This window comes from Lontra canadensis, unplaced genomic scaffold (assembly GCF_010015895.1).
Source record: "Lontra canadensis isolate GAN:19392208 unplaced genomic scaffold, GSC_riverotter_1.0 scaffold104, whole genome shotgun sequence".
Taxonomy (NCBI): Eukaryota; Metazoa; Chordata; class Mammalia; order Carnivora; family Mustelidae; genus Lontra; species Lontra canadensis.
Window position 1 is genome coordinate 1744975 of NW_022631098.1, and position 8156 is coordinate 1753130.

Consider the following 8156-nt stretch of genomic DNA (forward strand, 5'->3'; position numbering starts at 1 on the left):
GTATTTATCGAAGGCTAGGCACTAAAGTTTTAAAACTGAATAAAACATAGTCTGCCCACTAAAGCAGCTCACAGTTCAGGAAAGGCTAATGTCACTGTCTTATTTCTTTCCCCTCTGACTCCCTTCAGTAGACTTAAGTCCTTCTTATTTCTTCCCAAGCACTCTTATTTCTTAGTTACAACACTGCTCACAGTGTGGTGCCAGCCATAACAACAGTACCTGACTTCTAGAAATCTCATGAATAATAGATGAGACTATGAAGGCAAAACCCTTATCATGGTGTGTGAAGCATAGTAAGTGGAAATAAATGTTAGCTGTTGTGATTTTTAGTTTAACACATATTCTCATCTCCCCTACTCGGCTGCATGTAAGTTTCTTGAGAGCAGGAACTGAGCCAAATTCATCTTTGTGTCTGAAGTGCCTAAAGTGTATATGTGCCTGGCACATAATAAACACTCACCAGATGTTTGTTGAACAGCTATCACCAGATCTGTAAGAACTGAGCACAAACCCAGTTAACTGCAGAGCTGATCAGTGGCCCTGGGGCTTTAGTGTTATACTGGGGCGCCCTCTGCTGTGTATGGATTTGTTCACACATCTGGGTATGAACCAAAACTCTTAAGGGAATTCAGGAGTAAAGCTAGAAATTTCCAGAAAGACTCATTCCAGGCAAAGGATTCATCTCCTTAAGTAGGGGGTACTGATTTCCCTCCCCAGTGCTACACCTGGGGTCATTCATTTTATAGCTGCGATCACCCACGTCATCTGTTTTTGAAAAAAACAAAATGTTTTGGCTTGGGTTTAACTTCCTTTTTAAGATTTATTTATTGTGGAGGGAGAGAGAGAGAGCATGAGTAGAACGGGCAGAGAGAGAGAGAGATTCCCAAGCAGACTCTGCACTGAGCATGTAGCTGGATGCGGGCCTCAATCTCACAACCCTGAGTCACCACCTGAGCTGAAACCAAGAGTCAGACACTGAAATGAATGCACCACCCAGGCATCTCTGACTCAGGTTTTATATCTTGTTTAGATCATAAATAAGCCCTTCATAAGTAATAATCGAATAATAAAAGGAAGGGAGGAGATGGGATAGATGGAAGGACAGCTCACAGTACTCCACACCTTACCATGTTTGAAAATCCTCTAAAAAGAAAGTGAGAAAGCAACCATGTAGATGGGACATGTCCATCACTTGGGATTTTAGCTAAAGACACCTGGATGTAGAAGTACCTCAAGCGAGAGAACAGACAAATTCTGAGCAATGCCCATGTAAAGCACATAAATCATATCATGTGCCATGATTAACCATGTAACTGTAAAGAAAATGTTCAAACAGAAGGGATAAAAAAAATTAAAACTAATCATGCAGCAAATTATTTAAAATACTGCATTTGTCTGAAAAGAGTATATAATTTATATATCAGCAGATACTATTTGGACACTGTGGTAAGAAAGGCAATGGGAGTGGGGAGATGCATTTCCAGTTATGTACCTGTTCTTACTTAAGAGAAACCATATTCAAAGAAAGTCGCTCTGAAACTACTCAATGTACAGTGCTCCACAGACACTGGCCTCTTCTCAGTCACCTCCATTACGAACAAAGTCCCATGACATGGCAGTGCTGTGCTCTCACAGCCACGCTTCACGCCCTGAAGACCCAAAGCCAGGAGCAAGATGAGCCAAGCAGAGTACCGTGCTTTTTACAAATACAAAACTCCTTTATTCCTGAATTCTGCTACTGCTGGAGTATCAGTTCCTTTGAACTAATTTTGACTGAAATCGACAATTGACACTCACCAGGATATATGATAGTTCTGTAACTGCAGCAACAAATTTGAGTAAATTTAAAAACCTTTTCCCTTTTTAGTGTTACCTGAGGCAAGTAAGAGGGCCACCTCTAGGAGAATCCTAAGCCTTTCCAAGGGATAGAAGAAAATTCACAAAATTAAGATGAGGCAGGACAGAAGGGAAGATTAGGACAAAACAAATCACCAAAGGTAACATTCTCTGAAGAAAATGTACTCTCAGAAAAAGAGGGCGCTCAAATAACCTGGAGACTACAGTCCAAATGGGTAAGATGAATTTAAAAAAAAAAAAAAGTCTGGATTTAGCTCTAGGGGCGCCTGACTGGCTCATCCTGCAGAGCATGTGACTGTTGATCCGCGGGTTGCGAGTCTGGGCCCCACCTCGGGTGCAGAGATCAGTTAAAAGTAAAATCTCAAAATATGGAAGTAAATAAAATTTTAGAAATAAAAAATATGGGCCAGCTGCAAGGTTGGTTCAACATCCGCAAATCAATCAATGTGATACAACACATTAATAAAAGAAAAAACAGGAACCATATGATACTCTCCATAGATGCTGAAAAAGCATTTGACAAAGTACAGCATCCCTTCCTGATCAAAACTCTTCAAAGTGTAGGGATAGAGGGCACATACCTCAATATTATCAAAGCCATCTATGAAAAACCCATCGCAAATATCATTCTCAATGGAGAAAAACTGAAAGCTTTTCCGCTAAGGTCAGGAACACGGCAGGGATGTCCGTTATCACCACTGCTATTCAACAGAGTACTAGAAGTCCTAGCCTCAGCAATCAGACAACAAAAAGAAATTAAAGGCATCCAAATCGGCAAAGAAGAAGTCAAACTATCACTCTTCGCAGATGATATGATACTATATGTGGAAAACCCAAAAGACTCCACTCCAAAACTGCTAGAACTTGTACAGGAATTCAGTAATGTGTCAGGATATAAAATCAATGCACAGAAATCAGTTGCATTTCTCTACACCAACAATAAGACAGAAGAAAGAGAAATTAAGGAGTCCATCCCATTTACAATTGCACCCAAAACTATAAGATACCTAGGAATAAACCTAACCAAAGAGACTAAGAATCTATACACAGAAAACTATAAAGTACTCATGAAAGAAATTGAGGAAGACACAAAGAAATGGAAAAATGTTCCATGCTCCTGGATTGGAAGAATAAATATTGTGAAAATGTCTATGCTACCTAAAGCAATCTACACATTTAATGCAATTCCTATCAAAGTACCATCCATTTTTTTCAAAGAAATGGAACAAATAATCCTAAAATTTATATGGAACCAGAAAAGACCGCGAATAGCCAAAGGAATATTGAAAAAGAAAGCCAGAGTTGGTGGCATCACAATTCCGGACTTCAAGCTCTATTACAAAGCTGTCATCATCAAGACAGCATGGTACTGGCACAAAAACAGACACATAGATCAATGGAACAGAATAGAGAGCCCAGAAATAGACCCTCAACTCTATGGTCAACTAATCTTCGACAAAGCAGGAAAGAATGTCCAATGGAAAAAAGACAGCCTCTTCAATAAATGGTGTTGGGAAAATTGGACAGCCACATGCAGAAAAATGAAATTGGATCATTTCCTTACACCACACACGAAAATAGACTCAAAATGGATGAAGGACCTCAATGTGAGAAAGGAATCCATCAACATCCTTGAGGAGAACACAGGCAGCAGCCTCTTCGACCTCAGCCGCAGCAACATCTTCCTAGGAACATCGCCAAAGGCAAGGGAAGCAAGGGCAAAAATGAACTATTGGGATTTTATCAAGATCAAAAGCTTTTGCACAGCAAAGGAAACAGTTAACAAAACCAAAAGACAACTGACAGAATGGGAGAAGATATTTGCAAACGACATATCAGATAAAGGGCTAGTGTCCAGAATCTATAAAGAACTTAGCAAACTCAACACCCAAAGAACAAATAATCCCATCAAGAAATGGGCAGAAGACATGAACAGACATTTCTGCAAAGAAGACATCCAGATGGCCAACAGACACATGAAAAAGTGCTCCATATCACTCGGCATCAGGGAAATACAAATCAAAACCACAATGAGATACCACCTCACACCAGTCAGAATGGCTAAAATTAACAAGTCCGGAAATGACAGATGCTGGCGAGGATGCGGAGAGAGGGGAACCCTCCTACACTGTTGGTGGGAATGCAAGCTGGTGCAACCACTCTGGAAAACAGCATGGAGGTTCCTCAAAATGTTGAAAATAGAACTACCCTATGACCCAGCAATTGCACTGCTGGGTATTTACCCTAAAGATACAAACGTAGTGATCCGAAGGGGCACGTGCACCCGAATGTTTATAGCAGCAATGTCTACAATAGCCAAACTATGGAAAGAACCTAGATGTCCATCAACAGACGAATGGATAAAGAAGATGTGGTATATATATACAATGGAATACTATGCAGCCATCAAAAGAAATGAAATCTTGCCATTTGCGACAACATGGATGGAACTAGAGGGTATCATGCTTAGCGAAATAAGTCAATCGGAGAAAGACAACTATCATATGATCTCCCTGATATGAGGGAGAGGAGATGCAACATGGGGGGTTAATGTGGTAGGAGAAGAGTAAATGAAACAAGTTGGGATTGGGAGGGAGACAAACCATAAGTGACTCTTAATCTCACAAAACAAACTGAGGGTTGCTGGGCAGAGGGGGGTTGGGGGGGGTTATGGACATTGGGTAGGGTATGTGCTATGGTGAGTGCTGTGAAGTTTGTAAACGTGGAGACTCACAGACCTGTACCCCTGGGGGGAAAAAAAAAATATATATATATATATGTTTATAAAAAATAAAATTATAAAAAAAAAAAAAAATATGGGCCAGGTAAAAGTGACTCTAACTCGTCTACTCTACTCCAAACAGGCCATAGTACTGTTTATTCTGGAAAGGTCGCTGACTTTGTAACACTTTTTCTTCCTTTTTTTTTTCCCTTAAAGATTTTGTCAGAGAGGGAACGAGCACACGCAGGGAGAGCGGCAGGCAGAAGGAGAAGCAGGCTCCCCGCTGAGCAAGGAACCCGGTGTGGGGCTCGATCCCAGGACCGGAGCCCAAGCAGACCCTTCACTGACTGAGCCTCCCACGCATCCCACATTCTTTTCTTCTAAAGGGATTCCCCCACACTCCCATACAGCGAACTCAACCCATTTAGTAGAAGGGCGGGCGGTGCGCCCGAAAGTGAGGCCCGTCTGCCCCTGGCTTTCTCAGGGTGTGGGCGGCACAGACCCCAGACGCCCCTTGGCCTGGCCTCCGACCACCCTCCACCCTCCTTCCCAGTCGCGACCTCGAGAAGCCCGTCCGCAGCCAGCCTCCCCCGCGGCACCGGCCCACGAGCTCGCTCGTGCCCGCCAAGCTCGCACACCCGGATACGTCAGGACTAGTCCGGCCAGGCGGAGCCCGAGTGCACCCCACTCGCGACGCTCACCGGCCCGGTGCCAGCCTACCTGTCTCGGGGCTCCGGTGTCCGCCGCCTCCACATGGCTCTGCACCGCGCAGCCACTTCTTCAGAATCGCCTGAGGAGAAGCGCAAGGACGCGGGCGTCTCTGGAAGGCTCCAACCCAGCACGGGGCTGCGCCCTCTTCCAGGACCTGCACAAGGCCTCCACCGACGAGTGGGGTGGCCCCCAGGCCGCCCTAGAAGCCACCATGGTTCTGGAGAAGAACGTGAGGGGCGCCCGCCCAGAGCCCGTGAGCGTGCCCTGCTGGCGCAGGCCCCTGTGTCTGTGAGCTCCGGGAGAACCACTTCCGGGGTGAGGAGGTGACCCCGTCAGGAAGATGGCGGCCCCCTGACTCAGCTCTCGAGCACAGCCAGAGCCTCTGGAGCCCAGCAGGCTTTGAGGAGCCCCTGTAGTGTCCCCCTCATGTCCCCCTGGTGTCGGAGCTTCTGCCTGAGCCTCTCAATGCAGCCACTAGACAGCTTTTCAGCCACGCGCCAAGACCTTTCCCACACCTAGACCAAATGGAAAAATAAATGTTTTCGCAGGGAAAAACAAAACAAAAAGGCAGCCGCAGCTTCCCAGTCTTCTAAAGGAAGACCAAGTTGTAGATACAGAGAATATTAAAAGCTATAAGAGAATATAAGGGACAACTTTATAACTATATATTTTTTTCCTTGACCATGTTAGCGGTTATTTCAAAGTCAGTGTCTGTTCTCTGTGGGTCTTCTTTATTGTCTGTTGTTTCTCATTTTTTATTATCTTCTTGTGTCTCTTCATGGGCCTTTTTTTATTGAGTGCAGATATTCCATATCAGAAATTATAAAAATAAATGGAGCTCTAGGATTATGAGAGAGTCTCTCCCAAGAGGGTTTTCATTTGCTCCACCAGACCACTGCCCCACTAAGAATCTGTATCATCTTAATCTGGTCAGGGGGTTAGATGGTTCAAATCTAGACTTCAGGCACTTCTACTTTTGCCTAAAATGAATAAACCTCATTCTCTATCTTTCTTTAAAATCATCTAACAACTATTAAAATAGTGAGTTTTCTGGTTTTTATTTTTCTACTCCAGTCTTTTAACTCAGACTCTAGGACCAGCCCAAATCCTGGAACTACACAGCATGTGTCAACAGACTAGCTTCCAGAGAAACCTCTCTTTTCTAGTCAGAGGACCAGGTAGGGGATTGTGAATTTGAAGAAAATCTCCCACTTTTTTCTTTTATTAATCTCCTGACCCTGCCCTGTATAGTCATAAAGCCACAACTCTTGCAACAAAGCAGCTGTGATGAGTTGCAGGCACCTAAAATCCGGAGAAAATCCTTCTTTATTACATGAGAACTGAGAAAAGGAGTCCCTGTGATCTGAACAGTGTTGATGGAAACTCTATTGTTTTCTCCCTCTTTTGTTTCTACCCTTTGTTCCTGAGCCAGACCCGCTATGGAAAGTACGCAACTGCATGAAAAAACAACAATAACAACAACAACAACAAAAACCAGAACTCCTGCTTTCTAACTCCAGCTTTCTAAGGACCATGAAAAGGTGCTCTTGAGAGCTAGGGGATATTGGAAAAATCACAGAAGAGTGAGAACTGAAGAAATGAAGGCCCTAATTCTGTGTATGAAGCCACTTCTTGAGCTCTTCATGAACCGCTATGACTCTGACTCTGGTAGCAAAAGGGTTCTATTCAAAAACCCCTCCCCAGCCAAGCTTACTGATAAAACTCAAGGGTGTCTGTACTTGGCCCTGACTCTTTGTTTTTCCAAGTCATGGAGCCCCTCATCCTCAGAAAATAGACAACTACAAAACATATTCCTCTCTAGCCAAACCACAACACACATTCTGGAAGGGCCCTGGACAGAGGCTTCCCCACCCCCACCCCTGACTCTTAAACTTGTTACCCCTGCTCTACCTGGCCAAGAGTTGACCCTTCTTACAAACCCTCCCCTGTGGGTGCAACTGCAACCCACATCGTAAAATCCCTTAAAAGGCCCAGCCTAACAAACATAGGGCCAACATCTCCCTCCATGCCTGGCCTCTCTCCACCCTTCGTAAATAAACTCTGCCCTGCTTATTGCTCTACTTTTTTGTGCAAATCTTTGCCGCCAGCATTACTGGCCACTCTAACTGGTAGTACAGTGAAAGAGTGATACATTCTGATCAGGTAGGATATATCCCAGGAATGTAAGTAGATTAATTAATTACCAGATCAAATGAGAAAAAAAAGACCTATATGATAATCTCAAAGGAATAACATTTGGTAAAGCTAAACCCATACCCTGGTTCTTTTAATTAACAAATTCAAAATAGAAAAGAAATTTTAAAAAGAAAAGAAATTATCCTTATGAGGTAAAAGTTATCTACCAGGAATTTAAATCAAATATCATATCTAATGGGGAAACTACAGAGGCATTCTCAGTAAAGTAAGTAACAAGAAAGGTAAGGGGAAAAGAGAATACTAACACTTTAGTAAAAAAAAAAAAAAAGGTGAAAATTAGGTCTTTCTTGTTTTTTTAAAAAAGATTTATTTATTTGGGGTGCCTGGGTGGCTCAGTGGGTTAAAGCCTCTGCCTTCGGCTCAGGTCATGATCTCAGGGTCCTGGGATCGAGCCCCACATCGGGCTCTCTGCTCAGCAGGGAGCCTGCTTCCTCCTCTCTCTCTGCCTGCCTCTCTGCCTACTTGTGATCTCTCTGTCAAATAAATAAATAAGATTTTTTTTAAAAAGATTTATTTATTTATTTGGGGGGGTTGGCTGAGAGAAAGGGAGTAAAGCAGACCCTCCCTCCCACTCAGCGCAGAGCCCATGTGCTCAGTCACACCACCCTGAGATCATAACTTGCGCCAAAATCAAGAGTTGGACCCTTAA